The 14,582-nt window shown below is 40.8% G+C and overlaps 1 protein-coding gene across 4 annotated transcripts in view; it reads right to left on the reverse strand.

Annotated features, from left to right (window-relative positions):
* Positions 1 to 13,305, reverse strand: part of Disp1 (dispatched RND transporter family member 1) — a 150,309-nt gene extending 137,004 nt beyond the window's left edge. For 2 of the 4 annotated variants that reach the window (XM_048358150.1, XM_048358151.1), the window contains exons 1-2: positions 13,141 to 13,305; positions 5,761 to 5,819 (exon numbers count right to left, since the gene is read on the reverse strand). The gene's annotated coding sequence lies outside the window, so the exon portion shown is untranslated. Of the gene's footprint in view, positions 1 to 1,246; positions 1,276 to 5,760; positions 5,820 to 13,140 lie in introns of those variants that run through there. The other 2 variants (XM_048358153.1, XM_048358154.1) reach the window with 2 other exon arrangements.
* Positions 13,306 to 14,582: the final 1,277 nt, after the last annotated feature.

The following is a 14,582-nucleotide window of genomic DNA, read 5'->3' on the forward strand; positions in this document are numbered from 1 at the left end:
TAACCCTAAAACAAAAGGACAATGACCAGAACTATGTAAAATGATGCAGAAGTCACAATCTCACAGATGCTAGTTGTCATCTCTGAAAGACAGTCACCAAATATCACACATAGTATTTGACTTTATAAAATGAAAGAGCTTATTAGTTTCAGCTAAAAGCTAACTGGTGATGGCAGGGGTTGTGAAGAGATCAATCAAAAAGCACTACAACTGACTTATGAAACAGTAACCCTTCTGTACATCACCTTTATAATACCACTTTTTTAAATTTTTCTACATTAAAAAAATAACACTGCAGAAATCTTAGCATTGAAACTCGCTTTTATTTTAAGGCAGAAGGAAGGAAGCGAAAGAAATCTAGAGAGGGGGGGAAGTCCTAATATCTATACACCAATTACACAATCTTCTATTCATTGCAATGGCCCAAAGAAAGAAAAATTCAATTGACTTACAATGAGTCCTTTGAAACAGCTGCTTGATTTCATGGACAAGTTATGTGGTTTGCAAGACTTGAAGATCAAGTCAGTGATATACACCAAGTCACATGGGCCACTTAAGGGAAAGGCACAGAAATACCAGTCTGGAGTTTATACTGGCTGTGCAAATGAATGTACTTAGTCCTTTCCCAACATCACTGCTCACAAAGCACACCATTGTTTCCCTTCAAATGCTCATCTCTTCTATCCACACTAAAGAGGGCTACAGCCCAAACACTAAATTAACACCACCTGCTACAAAACTAGTAACTAACATTAACATTAATCCAAAAAATGTAGGTTAAGCACTATTTCAACTAAAATGCTATCTTTAAGAATATTTAGTAAGCAAAGAAAAATAGCGTATATAGGTAATCATAGTATAGATTATGGGGAAACAAGACCATAAAAATCACTGCTTTCCTATGATTTTCTATTTCTGGATGCTCCCCTAAAAGTTACTGTTAAATGAAAAAACAGCACATACACCATTCTGAGTTGCAAATAATTGTTTTCACTTAAAAAAATAGAATTATACTCCAATAGAAAATTTTAAAGATTTTTAAGCCCAAGATACCTCCTGAAATACATGTTTAAAAACCCACTTATAGGAAACTGATTAAGTAGGGGATATCATTTTTTTAAAGCTTCTTTAAGATGCTATGTCCTCAGAACAAACTTTACAGAAATTCCAATACAAATAAGTCTTGACATGTTCATGGTAATTGTAGCCTTCATGTCATAAATCTTTTTAGAGCTCTAGCTCCTACCTGAGCTTGTGGCCTGGCACCCCAGACTGAGCAAGCAATCCAGAAAGCCTGATTACCTTAGAATAAAGTCCAAAGGAAAACAATACTTAGAGGCTGGTTAAAAGACTTATTCTCAAGCCAGGCGCCAGTGACTCATGCCTTTAATCCTAACTACTCAAGGGGCTGAGATCTGAGGATTGCAGCTTGAAGCCAGAACAAGCAGCTGAGAGACCCTTACCTCCAATTAACCAGGAAAAAGGCTAGGTTGAGAAGTGGCTGAAGGGGAAGAGTACCAGTCATGAGTGAAAAAGCTAAGTGCCAGCAAAAGACCACGAGTTCAAGCCCCAGATGGGTTCTCAGAGTTTTCTGCAAGGAGGCAATTGATACAAGGCTCCAGGAAGGGGAATGTTAAAATGTCCCTTTCTAGAAGCCATTTAGAACTTCTCCTTCAAGCAAATGTGTATTTCTTATGACCCTCAATGGAAGAGGTTTGACACACTGGCATAAATTAAATCCAAAGGCATCTCCACACTCCTCACCTCTCAGGTTCAGTAGCAAATATACTAGGCAAGCACGTGATAATGTGGCTTTATTCTTGCTTGGGGGTAAAGGTCACCTAAAAATTGCTGTTCTGACCAGGGTGCCAAGTGGCTCATACTTCTTGCTACTCAGGAGGCTGAAACCTAAAGATTGTGGTTCAAAGCCAACCCAGGCAGTAGAGTCTGTGAAACTGTGACCTCCAATTAACTACAAAAGAAAAAGAAAAAAGAAATAAAGGCTGGAAGTAAAGCTATGGCTCTTGAGCAGAAAGCTCAAGGACCAAAAGGGGGAAAAAACAGCTGTACTGAATACATTTTAAATCTTTTAAAAAAATATATGGCAAAGCCAAAAATACAGTACAGGAAATGTTACAAGGGCAGAAATACTACAAAAAAAAAAAAAAGATTGACTATTTTTTATTCTGTGCATGGAGCAGAATGGGGAAGGACTATGGCCCTGTACAAAATAGAGTAAAAAGTGTTAAAACTTGAGGCCCAATACAGAGACAGAAAAGAGACCACCCCATATAATGTTTTACACAGGGGTAAAACTAAAAAGCAATTCATCATATAGATGACATGTGTGAAAGAACGGTAACCAGGAAGAAACAAGTTGTAGGTAGTCCTCTGTACCACTTGTCAAAGTAATTACAAGTTTTGGATGGAAGTGGGGGTGATGTTATTCTATGAGGGGCATATATGACATTCAGCTTGTTTTGAATATATTTTGAATATATTTACTCTGAGGCAGGGTGCAGTGGCTCCTATCTGTAATCTCAACTACTCTGGAAGTAGAGATTGGAAGGGTCATGGTTCGGGGCTAGCCTGAGGGGGAAAAGGCTGTGAGATTCCATTTCTACTGATTAAAAAGCTAGATGTAGTGATGTACATCTGTCATCCAAACTAAGAAGGAAGTTCAAGTTAGGAGCACTGAAGTCCAGCCTGACCCAGACAAAACCATGAGATCCTGTCTCCAAAAAGGATAGAACTAGAGGCATGGCTCGAGCGGTAAAAACACCTACCGAGCCAACTGCAAGGACCTACGTTCAAATACAGTCTCTGCCTCCTATGTTGGTAGATTTATAGCCTCACAGGACTGTGTTTTTCTCCATAGCAACTGAGTTGTGGAGTAGGTATGCCAGAATTTAAATATCTGTATTTAAATTTTGTTTCAGTTCTTTAACTCATTTTTCTGACTATACTTGGTGAAAGCCACATATAAAAACATAAGGTGAATTTTCTGTAGTCATTAAGGTGATATGGTCTTCTCATCTGGAATAGGAATGTTAAAAGCTACAAATGTTTTGCAAGAAACCAACTGGCAAACACTAAAATTTAAGAAGCCGTTTTAATTACAATGAAAATGGAAAGTCCTGCACATATATACAGATTCTAATAGAAAATGACATGGGAGCGTTTATAAGTGGAAATTACACATAAGATTGTATTATATATAAAACAGAAGGATCAGTCTGAGGAGTACCAGAGTTGGTGAGTACCAGAGTCGGTAAGAACTTAGTCCCTGAAGTCAGGTTAGCTGGATTCAAATTTCAGCTCCAATAATTAGTGTGTAACTTGGGCAAGCTATTTAGCCTCCATAACCCTCCATTTCTGTCTCTGCAAAATTGGCATAATGGCCCTTAATAGGATTGCAGTGAAGATTAAATTAGACCTAATATATGTAAAACACTTAGCACGGTGATTAGCACAGAGTAAATATTTAATAACTGTTAGTTGGCTTATATTTTCTAATTGTTTTTACAAGATACCAATAGAAACATCAAAAAGTACCTTAACAGTAGTTAAAAAAAATTCCTTTTTAGTTACCCACCTCCTGATGGGAGTAGGCAATTCCAATGGCCATCGTATGGCACTAAGCAGTATTCAGCAAATACGATAGCCTAAAAGCCATCAAAAGATTAGTTTAAAGGTGACTTCTAGTCTACTTAATTGAGCCCAGAACTCTAACCACTAATAATCAGGTTATAGTATTAAGGGACCAATAACATATTTCTATGATACACTGTTGCTAAATTGACCACAAGGGACAACAAGGAGTACAGTCAAAAAGAAATGAAAAACCATCAACCTATACCCCAAATGGTAGGACGGTTGTGGGATATGGCAACTGGGTGACAACGTATTAGCAGGGTAGGCAATTCAAAATGGCCTGGTTCTCTCAGGTTCTAGTGAGTAAAATAAGGGTATACTGAATGTAACCACAAAAGTTCAATATGCATTTGACCTTTTTAAAAATTAATTTTGAAAACTACAAATAAAAACTGCACATATACACAGGTATAGTAGCTTATGATTGTTATCTCCCCTACTCAGGAGATGAAAATCAGGAAGATCATGGTTCAAAGCCAACCCTGATGATGTTAGAGAGACTCTCATGCCAGCAAATAAGCACACACTTGTCATCCCAGCCATTGGGAGGCCTAGGAAGGAGGACTGCCCTTGGAAGCCAGCCTTGAGCAAAAATGCAAAACCGTATCAAAAGTAAGTAAAGCAAAAAGAGACTGAGGGCATTGCTCGAGTAGCAGAGCAGATGCCTAGCAAGCAGAAGGCCCTGAGTTGCCATCCCAATATATTTAAGCAAAAATGGTACATTTTTTAGTGTATGACCTGGAGTTTTGATATACAATTTTGATATAAATCGATGCATCTGACAACATTTTAAAAAATCCATTCTCTGGAAAAGTAACATCTATACCTAAAACTTAAGCGGAAAAACAGCAAAGACACAATTCTTGAGTTCCTATGATAACCCAATCCTCCCTGACCCCCACCCTCTATCTTTTTCCCATCTCCACATGTGCGCACCCTCAACCCCACTCTCCCTCCATCTCTACCCATACTCTCCTCTTCATCCCCACTCACCCCACTCCTATCCTCAGAAGGAACTATGAACAGCTAATCAGCAGCAACAGCCATCAGCACCACCTGGACAAGCTTCTAGGGCAGAAATCTAATAACTACTTACTTGGTAGCCATTAATTTACTCTCATTTCAAAGTGGCCTTTTTATCTAGGTTTAGAAAGTATGAGATTTTTTTCAAAAATCTGCAGCAGATGGAAATGAATTCATCATTACCCTCTATTATCCCTTTCAGCTGGCAATAACTTGTGGTTGTAAAGCAAAGAAAAAAAAAAGAGTTGGGGTGATTTTAATCAAAGCTTGGATTCTAGCCCTGCCCTGCAGCATGCTGTAATATGAGAAATGTTCCAGCCTCACATTCCAAGAGAAATGAATTTTTATGTGACTAGCTCCCGACATTAGCTGCCACCTCTCCTGTGCTATTGTTCTTATCCATGCAGAGGTTATTTCCAAAGCAAATACTGCATTCAACTACACTGGGTGCCAAATTACAGTGCCATCCCTGAAAAATCCTGATCAATAGTAAACTGACTGATTTAACAAAAGTTTGAAGGGGAATACAACACATCTAAAAGTGCACAAATGAAAATCTAGAATCAGCATGCATGCTGAAAATTCTAAAAAAAAAATTTTTTAGGTATTACAGTAGTACCAACTGAGGCAAAGTACTTGATCTCTCCAAATATCTACCTTCTACAAGAATTGGTGTGAGGACTTCACAGTATACTAAATACCTAGTACAGTACCACGCATGTAGAATATGGACAATAAATTCAAGCCATCTTATCAACATTTCCAACAAGAGGGATGTGTTCACTGGTGACTTTTTCTCCTTGGCAGGAAAATTAAGGAATAAACAGGTTCCCATATAACATGGTAACATAAATTAGAAGAATTGCTCTTAATGCAATTTGGAAGATGGTAAACCACAAATAAGAGGTAATATTTCACAAAGAGTATATTTAAACAAGCAATACAAGTACATATGCGTGTACATATGTGTATGTGTATATGTGGGGGGGCATTTATGTATTTGTGTACACACATAAGTAGGTGTGTGTATGTGTAGTGTGATTTAAGGGTCTAGAGAGGGGAAAACCCAAGGAGTAGCTGTACCTGTTTGTCAAAGATCTTGTTTCCTGTTTCTTCCCCATTATTCTTCTTCTTCTCAACTCCTATAGGAAAGAAATATGCTCTCTTAGTGTAAGGTCCACCCTGGGGAGGGCTCCATGCAGATGTCCCCCACCTGTTGAAGTCTGCGCCAGTACCTATGTTACTAGGTAACTGGCACACCTGGAGGCAGTTAACTCCTCCTTCTCTGAGTTCACATCCAACCCACCTTGGCTATATCTCCCGCCTTTCCCCATATAATCCAGCTCATCATGAGTCCCCGGCTCTCTTTCCTTTTCTCTCTTTTTCCCTTCTTCCTTCCCCTCTGACTCTCCACACCTCCATCTTGTGTGAGCTGGCAGTTTGCTTTACCCCTAATAAACTCCTTTCTGCCTGAACCATGTAGTGGGTTTCCGTTCTGGCAAACCTTACACTTAGACGAAAGGAAGAAGGGAATGAGGGGGAAATAAAGGGAGAAAAGAGGGAAGAGGAGGGAAGAAGGGAAAGGAAGGGAGGGAAGGGAAGGAGGAAGGAGGGAAGGAAGGAAGGAGGGAGGGAAGGAAGGAAGGAAGGAAGGAAGGAAGGAAGGAAGGAAGGAAGGAAGGAAGGAAGGAAGGAAGGGAGGGAGGGAGGGAGGGAGGGAGGGAGGGAGGGAGGGAGGGAGGATTTGAAATAAAAAGTACACTTGGGGATAAGGGAGAGTGATAGAGGGAATGAAGCTGATGACGTACATTGTGCACATGTATAGAAACAGAAATATCACAATAGAATTTCCCCTTGTATAATGAATGTGTGCTAGTAAAAATCATAGAAAAAATAAGCATATAACCTATATATGTATATATATTAAGTACTTGTTAATTCTTTAAGTATAGTTTGCTTTAAAGTATATGTAATTTACCTTGAGATTAGGTCTACCAGTCACTCTACCTTTACCCTGTATTTACTTAATCACATACTTTAGGCTGGCCAACAGGAGGGAAATCACTGGTCCCTATAAAGACTATGCATAGTGAGTATATGATGCTAATTTTGCCAGTAGGACAGAAAGCCGAAGAGCTTTATGTATAACTTCTCTGACATCACTCTTAGCTGTATAGAAACTGCAATTGATCATCAACTGACACGATTATAACCAGAATTCAGCCAAAATTCATGCCTCAAACATGGCAACCTTCTAAACTTGGGAAAACCACTTAGCTCCTACAATGCCCTCAAGAATTTTGAAAATTCTGAGAGGGTTTCCAATTCCTAACCTATGCTGCACACAGAGGTGTTGGGTCCACAAGCACCGTGTTTCTCTACCTTCACCTGCTCCATAAGAAAACAAGTAACTTCTCTTGGTCTTCCCATTCTCTGCCCTTAAGGTCTACGAGAATATCCTGTGAATCATCTGATGATTAGCTTGTATTTACTTCCAGAATTGTTCTAAGCTCCATGTGTAGAACTGTGTGTCCCAGAGCATATGTCATCCTACTTCTCTCTATTCATCCTCCTTACATGACATTGAATATCACCTCCATTCCCTTATGTATCCATTTATACTACTTTAAAAGGAGACTCAAAGTCATATTTTCTTTAGCAAGCTTGTCTACCAGGATTGGCCTCACTTAACTACAGCCACATTGCTAGCAGTAAAGACTCTGTGAACTGGAAATCAAGAGATTGAAGAGTCTAATCCTGGTTCTTTATTAGGTGTGTTACCTGGGCAAATCATTTGTCTTTCTGGAACCAGTGTCTCAAACATAAATGAGGGGGAATAGACTAAATAAGCCCTTGTTTCTTAAACATAAAGGGAATTAGACTAAATAAGCCCCAAACAAATTCCTAGCTTTAAGAACATTTGATACAATATACATATATACAATCTATGTGCATATACATAGTATAGTATAAACAATGGGAAAACTTGTAACATTTTAAATGATTTAAGACTTTTAAAATTTAAAGCGTTAATAGCACATGGAACCACAAGAGAAAATAACTTTCAAAGAATGGCAAGGGCCATCAAATTGTCTACTTTCCTTTACTTGACTCATGAATGAAAACCCAAGATGTGACTGTTTTCAGATCTCTTAAGGACTGAATATTCTCACTTTCCTGTTTCTTAATCACTATGCTACATTTTGCGTGTCACACCTTGGTATAATACACCAAAAGTATTTAAAATACTCTAGTGGTTAGTTTCATATCAACATGGCTATAGGACCTCACCCAGTTATTTAATCAGATACTAGTTTAGGTGTGAAAAGTTTAGTTTGCTGTGAATGTATTTTTGCATATGTGGTTAATAGCTACAGAAGGTTAATGATATAATGAATAGGACTGATCTAACCAGTTGCAGGTATATGAGCAAAAGCTGGTATTTTTCAGAAATGAACGGATTCTGCATCAAGACTACAGAATCAACTGCTACCTGAATTTTCAGCATGCTGGACATTGCAAAATGTTGGCACATTTTCTTTAATCAAATGAACCAATTCCTTAAAAATAAACATTTTTTTAAAGACACATGCTGACTATGACATTAATTCTATTATTCTGGAGAACTCTGGCTGATGACTAACACAGTGAAAGTTAAACTAATGCCTTTTTGTTGTCAAGTAAAGTTTAGGAGATAGCTCACCTTGTAGCTTCTTTAACATATATTAAAACATTTTAAATAACTTGTTTATTTGTTTTGTTTTTGTTGCCAGTCCTGGGGCATGGACTCAGGACCTGAGCACTGTCCCTGGCTTCTTTTTGCTCAAGGCTAGCACTCTACCATTTGAGCCATAGTGCCACTTCCGGCTTTTTTCTATATATGTGGTGCTGAGGAATCGAACCCAGGGCTTCATGTATACGAGGCGAGCACTTTACCACTAGGCCATATTCCCAGTCCCCTAAATAACTGTTGATAGAATCTTGTTGCTGTTATTTTTTTAAGTTAGTATTTTCTTCACACTTCTTATAAACTAGCAATTTTATTAGCTCACAATGATCATGAGTCACCATAATCAGTCCACTATCGGCCTTGACTCAACACAAGCTTTCAGGAATAAGTAACACAAACCTTTGCACAAGGCAAAGGTAAATAAGTAACAAAACTAATACCAAAATATAGCTACAGGAGATGAAACACTGAACTTCTAAATTATAGGCAGGATTAAATTTAACAGAATATACATTATTTGCAATTGTATCTAGTCACTATGGACCAGTAAATTATTTAGATTTAAAACACAGTAGTTGGGTTTTACACAATCTGCATAGTCCTTAGTTTTAGAAAGTAAAATTTGGTTTGAGATCCTCTCCCACAGCCTGCGCTTCCTTCCCGGCTGTGACCCTCCGAGCTCACTTAGTTACAACATCCCTAATGTTCAGTCTTCTGCTGCTATCATGTTTTCACCATTCGCCACTCTGGTGAAAACATAAGTGCTGAAACAAGTGATTCCTATTGCAATCCCTCCCCCTAATTGTTACATAAACTTCACCCTCAAGAGGCTCTCCCAGGGCATTCTCATGGAGGTTAAGGGGCAGCCTTTTTCTCAGCTGCTACAGGCAGTAAAGTAGCACATATCTGTATGATATTTTAAAACTGAAACTAAAAAAATTACCAGGAGCTGGCACTTCTAATCCACCTCAGTCTTAAAATACTCTTATAACCACAGTGAATAGCTCCTACCCATGCCATACACCATTGGTAATGGTCAACTTTCCCTAGGCCTGATCAAGTTTTTATCCAATTGTTCTTTGCTTCAGACTCTAAAAAGAAACCACAATGTATTTTCGACATTATTTGTAATTGGGAAGTGTATCCTTCCACAATTATTCAAGTTTGTGAATAATTTAATGTACTGTCTCACTTTAAGCAAAATTGAGTGAAGTCCATTTGTATCATTGCAAAAAAAAAGGTACAATTTAGCACTAAAACTATTTGTAAAACAATAATAATGTAAACAAGAAGTTCATAGCCACAACTCCCTGCAGAGGAGCAAGGAAATGTCCAAAGACTGATGGATTCAGCATAATGGCCAGGACTACAATCTTGTTTGGCTGCTCTGATTCCTTTTTGAGTTACTGTGATGACGAGGCCATCTTGATCACTATGAAAGAAAGGGACTGACTCAGCAGAGGGGGAAAAAGACAGAAAGTGACTGTAAAAGAAGAGACTGCCTCAGCCATCCTTGCTGGCTGTTCCCTAGCTCACTGTCCAAAAGCTATTTCTGAGCTGTACCTAATTCTTCTGATTCTGTTAAGTGGCAAGGAAGGGCTTTCTTAGTAGTAGGATATGCATATAAGTAAAAATGTACTTTATAACAATAAAGTTGATTTTGCTAGGAAAGCAAAGCCTTCAATACAGCAAATTGCTTACTATCTTAAAAACTGTAGCTGAGAAAAATCAAACATTTTACTGTGTTCTGGAAGTTCTTCCTATGCATATACATGTTACACTGTAGTAGAAATAAGAAGAAACTATGAATCCGTTTGTGCAAACAGTAATTTGTTGCAACAAATATAAAATTGCTATTATTGGCTGTGTTAAAACTGTAAAAGTGGGCTAGGAATATGGTCTAGTGGCAAGAGTGCTTGCCTCATAAACATGAAGGCCTGGGTTCAATTCCTCAGCACCACATATATAGAAAAGGCCAGAAGTGGCACTGTGGCTCAAGTGGCAGAGTGCTAGCCTTGAGCACAAAGAAGCCAGGGACCGTGCTCAGGCCCTAAGTTCAAGCTCCCAGACTGGCAAAAAAAAAAAAAAAACTGTAAAAGACAACTGAGTCCTACAACATTACACACACACACACACACACACACACACACACACACACACACACACACAAAATTATCTAAAGGAAAACTAAGAACTTTACTCAAAAACTAGAACAAAGAACAAACATTCCAAAGATTTTCCAAAACCAGGCCACTCAAATTTGAAACATACCATTCAGATACCCTTCAGATATACTCAAAGGAGGTGCCCTTATGTTTCAACCATGAGCACTTTTGCCACCATGAACTAGAACCTAAAGACTTGAAGGCAGGAACTAACGCTGATGATTGGCATAAGCTCTCAGGTTTTTATCTCAAACCAACTGCAGGAAAAGGAAGAAGAATTTAGTTTTGGTTACATGTATGTGTGAGTTTGAACTCAGGCCCTCACATATTGCTTTGCCCTTTTGTTTTGTTTTGTTGGGGTTTTTTGTTGTTGTTGTTGTTTTTGCTCACAGATGGTTCTCCACTACTTGAGCCACATCTTCATTCCAGCTTTTGTGCTGGTTAACTGAAGATAGAATCTTATGAACTTTCCTGCCTAGGCTGCGATGAACCCTGATCCTCAACTCTCAGCCTCCTGAGTAGCTAGGATGACAATCAAGAGCCACCTGCATCTGCCTAGAATATAGGTTTGATCCAAGACTGTGTTGTTAAAACAAAAATCCGGGCTGGGGATATAGCCTAGTGGCAAGAGTGCCTGCCTCGGATACATGAGGCCCTAGGTTCGATTCCCCAGCACCACATATACAGAAAACGGCCAGAAGCGGCACTGTGGCTCAAGTGGCAGAGTGCTGGCCTTGAGCGGGAAGAAGCCAGGGACAGTGCTCAGGCCCTGAGTCCAAGGCCCAGGACTGGCCAAAAAAAAAAAAAATCCTATCAGAGAAACATTATTGTCTATTTAATGAAATGAGATTAGCCAAATGTGCTGGTACATGTCCGTAATCCTAGCTACTGGAGAGGCAGAGATCAAAAGGATCAAGAATCAAGGCCAGCCTAGGCAAAAAGTTATCACCACCCTATCTCAACAAATAAAGTGTGGTGGTATGTTCCTTAGTCCTATCAGGAGGCATCAGTAGGAGGATCACTATCTGAGGGTGCCCAAGCAAAAATCAAAGACCCTGTTGGAAAAGCAACTAAATTAAAAAAAAAAAAAAAAAAAAGCAGAGGACTGGGAGAACGGCTCAAGCAAAAGCCGAACAAGGGAAAAGGTCCTCAAGTACAAAGTCCTGAATTCAAACTCCAGTACCACCACCAATAACAACAAAAAGAAATGTCACAGTGGTTAATTCAATAATTTTAGAGATTATATAATTTTAAAACATCCCTCAATATGCTCATTTACATGTTGAAGCACTGTTCATGATTAGGCACTATGTTACACTTGTCAATACCATCTGTGCTCTTGAACACTGTAACTCTGTATCTTTAGCACAGATCTTCAAGGCCATCAAGAATTGAAAATAAACTACCAAGATGCTGGGGTACCAAGGAATACAAAATGGCTTTGTTGGGGCTGGGAATGTGGCTTAGCGGTATAGTGCTTGCCTAGCATGCATGAAACCCTGGGTTTGATTCCTCAGCACCACACAAAACAGAAAAAAACGGAAGTGGTGCTGTGGCTCATGTGTTGGAATGCAGCTTTGAGCAAAAGGAATCCAGGGACAGTGCCCAGGCCCTGAGTTCAAGCCCCAAGAATGGCCAAAAAAAAAAAAAAGTCCTTGTTTATTTGAAACAGTATAAATCATACCATCACCAGTTACCTGCACAAAAACAGAAAAATTTTAAATGAAAAATCTTTACAACTGAAAAAAGGAACTCTTAAAACAAGCAAAATAAACACTAGATATCACCTTTCCACCAATGACAATATCACGGCTTGCTGTAGTTCCTAATTTGTGACCAAAATCCAATTCACTTAATGTCTGACGACAAACGTTGACAGCACTAACTTCCTCAGCGATTATCACAATCCATGACAAAGAAAATCTGACAACCTACACTCAGCAAGGTAGGGTTGAGTCCGTCCATAAGGAAAAACTTTGGTTGGTATGCTTGTCTAAGTGGGAGATCTTAAACTAGTACCAGTTTGACAAAGAAAGGCAGCATTGCATGTGGATGAAGAATCGTGCTCAAGTTTTCCTTACGAAATGTAAAATATCTTCCTGAAATCCACAAAGGGGGAAAAATATATTTACAAAAAAAAAAAAACCCACTAATTGCAAATCGATTCATTGGAGTTCGGCATCCAATCCCTGTCGGATCATCTTTCTGGTTTTCCTTAGGTCGAGATGTCCTTCTGGAGTCCGGCGGTCCTCTAGAATCTCTCTTTAGATGCCAACCTTCGCCATCTGGACACCCTGCCGGGACGCGGGACGCCGGACGCGGGACACACCCCCATCCACACTCCGGTCCCCGGTCCTTGGGGATGCAGCTCCGCCCCGTGTCACCGCAACCTCGCCCCAGGGCCGCTCCTCCCCAGGGTCCCCGGCGCCCCCTCCTCAGCCCCTCACGCCGTCCGGGCGGCTCCGCGGCCCGCCCCCTTCCCTTGCCCAGTTCTGGCTCCTTCCTCAAGCCCCAGGTCCCAAGCTCTCCCTCCGCCCGCGCAGGGAGCGCCGCCTCTCCAGTCCCTACCTGGTCTCCCGACCCTCGGCGCGAGGCGACAGCACGCCCCGAAGCGTCCACACAGAGGCGACGGCGAGCGCCCAGGACCGACGCTCTGGGTCCGGCTCGGGCTCCGGCTCGGGTTCCGAACTCACCTCCAGTCAGGGCTCCCGGATCCTGGCTGGAAGCCGCGCTTCCGCCTGGCACGGTGGGCGTGCCTCTGCCGGACAGGAAGTCCCGCCCCTGCCCTCTGAGGCCACGCCCCCGCTGCCCCTCACCACGGAGAGGAGCACCAGGCAGAGGTGCTGGCTGCGTGCAGCTCGGCTCGACCCCGGCAAGAGAAGGGCGGGCCCCAGGCGCCTGCTTTTTCTTTTCTTTCTGCTCTTCCCAGAGCCTCGCTCATCCTATCTACAAACGCTGGACTAAGCGTCTGCTCTCTGCTTAAGCCTTTTGAGGAACATCATGACTCACCCACTGACCTCTGTCCTCACAATTTAGTTGAAAGTCGTTGTAAATAAAAACAGAGCTTAATCTCACCTTGAGGCAGTATTTCTTCTTTCATTAATTCAGATGTCTGTCATCTACTGTAGATCACTCATGAATCACCAGGCAGTCACTGCTGTGGGTGCTGTGGAGGCTAGAGCACAGAGGAAAGCAATGAACTATGCCTATAATAAATGGCACAGCTGCTGGGGAAGCTTAGTGAACTGTGTGTTTGTGCGTGTGTGTGTGTGCGTGTGTGTATTACAGGGACACAGGCCTGTGCAATCAAGTGCAATGAAGCCAGCAGGTGTGTGGTGAGCTAGGCAGAGAAGGCCTAGAAATGTTCAAGTTGAGACTAAAATAGAGCAAGCACACCGGTGAGGTGGGGAAAGACTTGCAGAGAAGAACAAAGGAGTGGGTGCTTGGTTTGCGTAGGTTTGCACAAGAACTCCATTAGCTCAGGAACGTTTGAGACCCTGGAAACAAGAGCAAGGGTAGACCAGGACCCATCATGAAATCCTCCACATCTTAGGCTAAGTAATTTGGTCTTAGGACTGCATACAACAGCATCAGTGGGGACACCTGACACAGACAAAATACTGAATCATGAAACTGACTACGACAATTGTTCTAGTCAAGGAAAAATATGAACCTGAATTGGTGGTGGGGGAGGAGGTAAGGAGAATGTGTTTGGCCTGAGGACTCTTGCTGAAATGGCCATATGCAGATATTAAGACAACCCTATGAAAGAAAGCAAGACAAGCCCTACAGTTACCTCCAGTGATATCACCACACCCAACTAAGATGCCAGCCAGAATCACAGGACCACAGAATGCAAGAAAGTGGAGATTTCATGACAAGCTACAGTAATAAGGACTGTTAGTTCTAGTGCTGTTTTCTTGCTTATTACTGTTTAATAACCTTGTGTTTGCACAGATATTTTCCTTTTTTAAAAAAGGAATAATGTATTTTCTTCTCCCTTTTGCCAA

Source organism: Perognathus longimembris, chromosome 11 (genome assembly GCF_023159225.1).
Source record: "Perognathus longimembris pacificus isolate PPM17 chromosome 11, ASM2315922v1, whole genome shotgun sequence".
In the NCBI taxonomy this organism is placed as follows: Eukaryota; Metazoa; Chordata; class Mammalia; order Rodentia; family Heteromyidae; genus Perognathus; species Perognathus longimembris.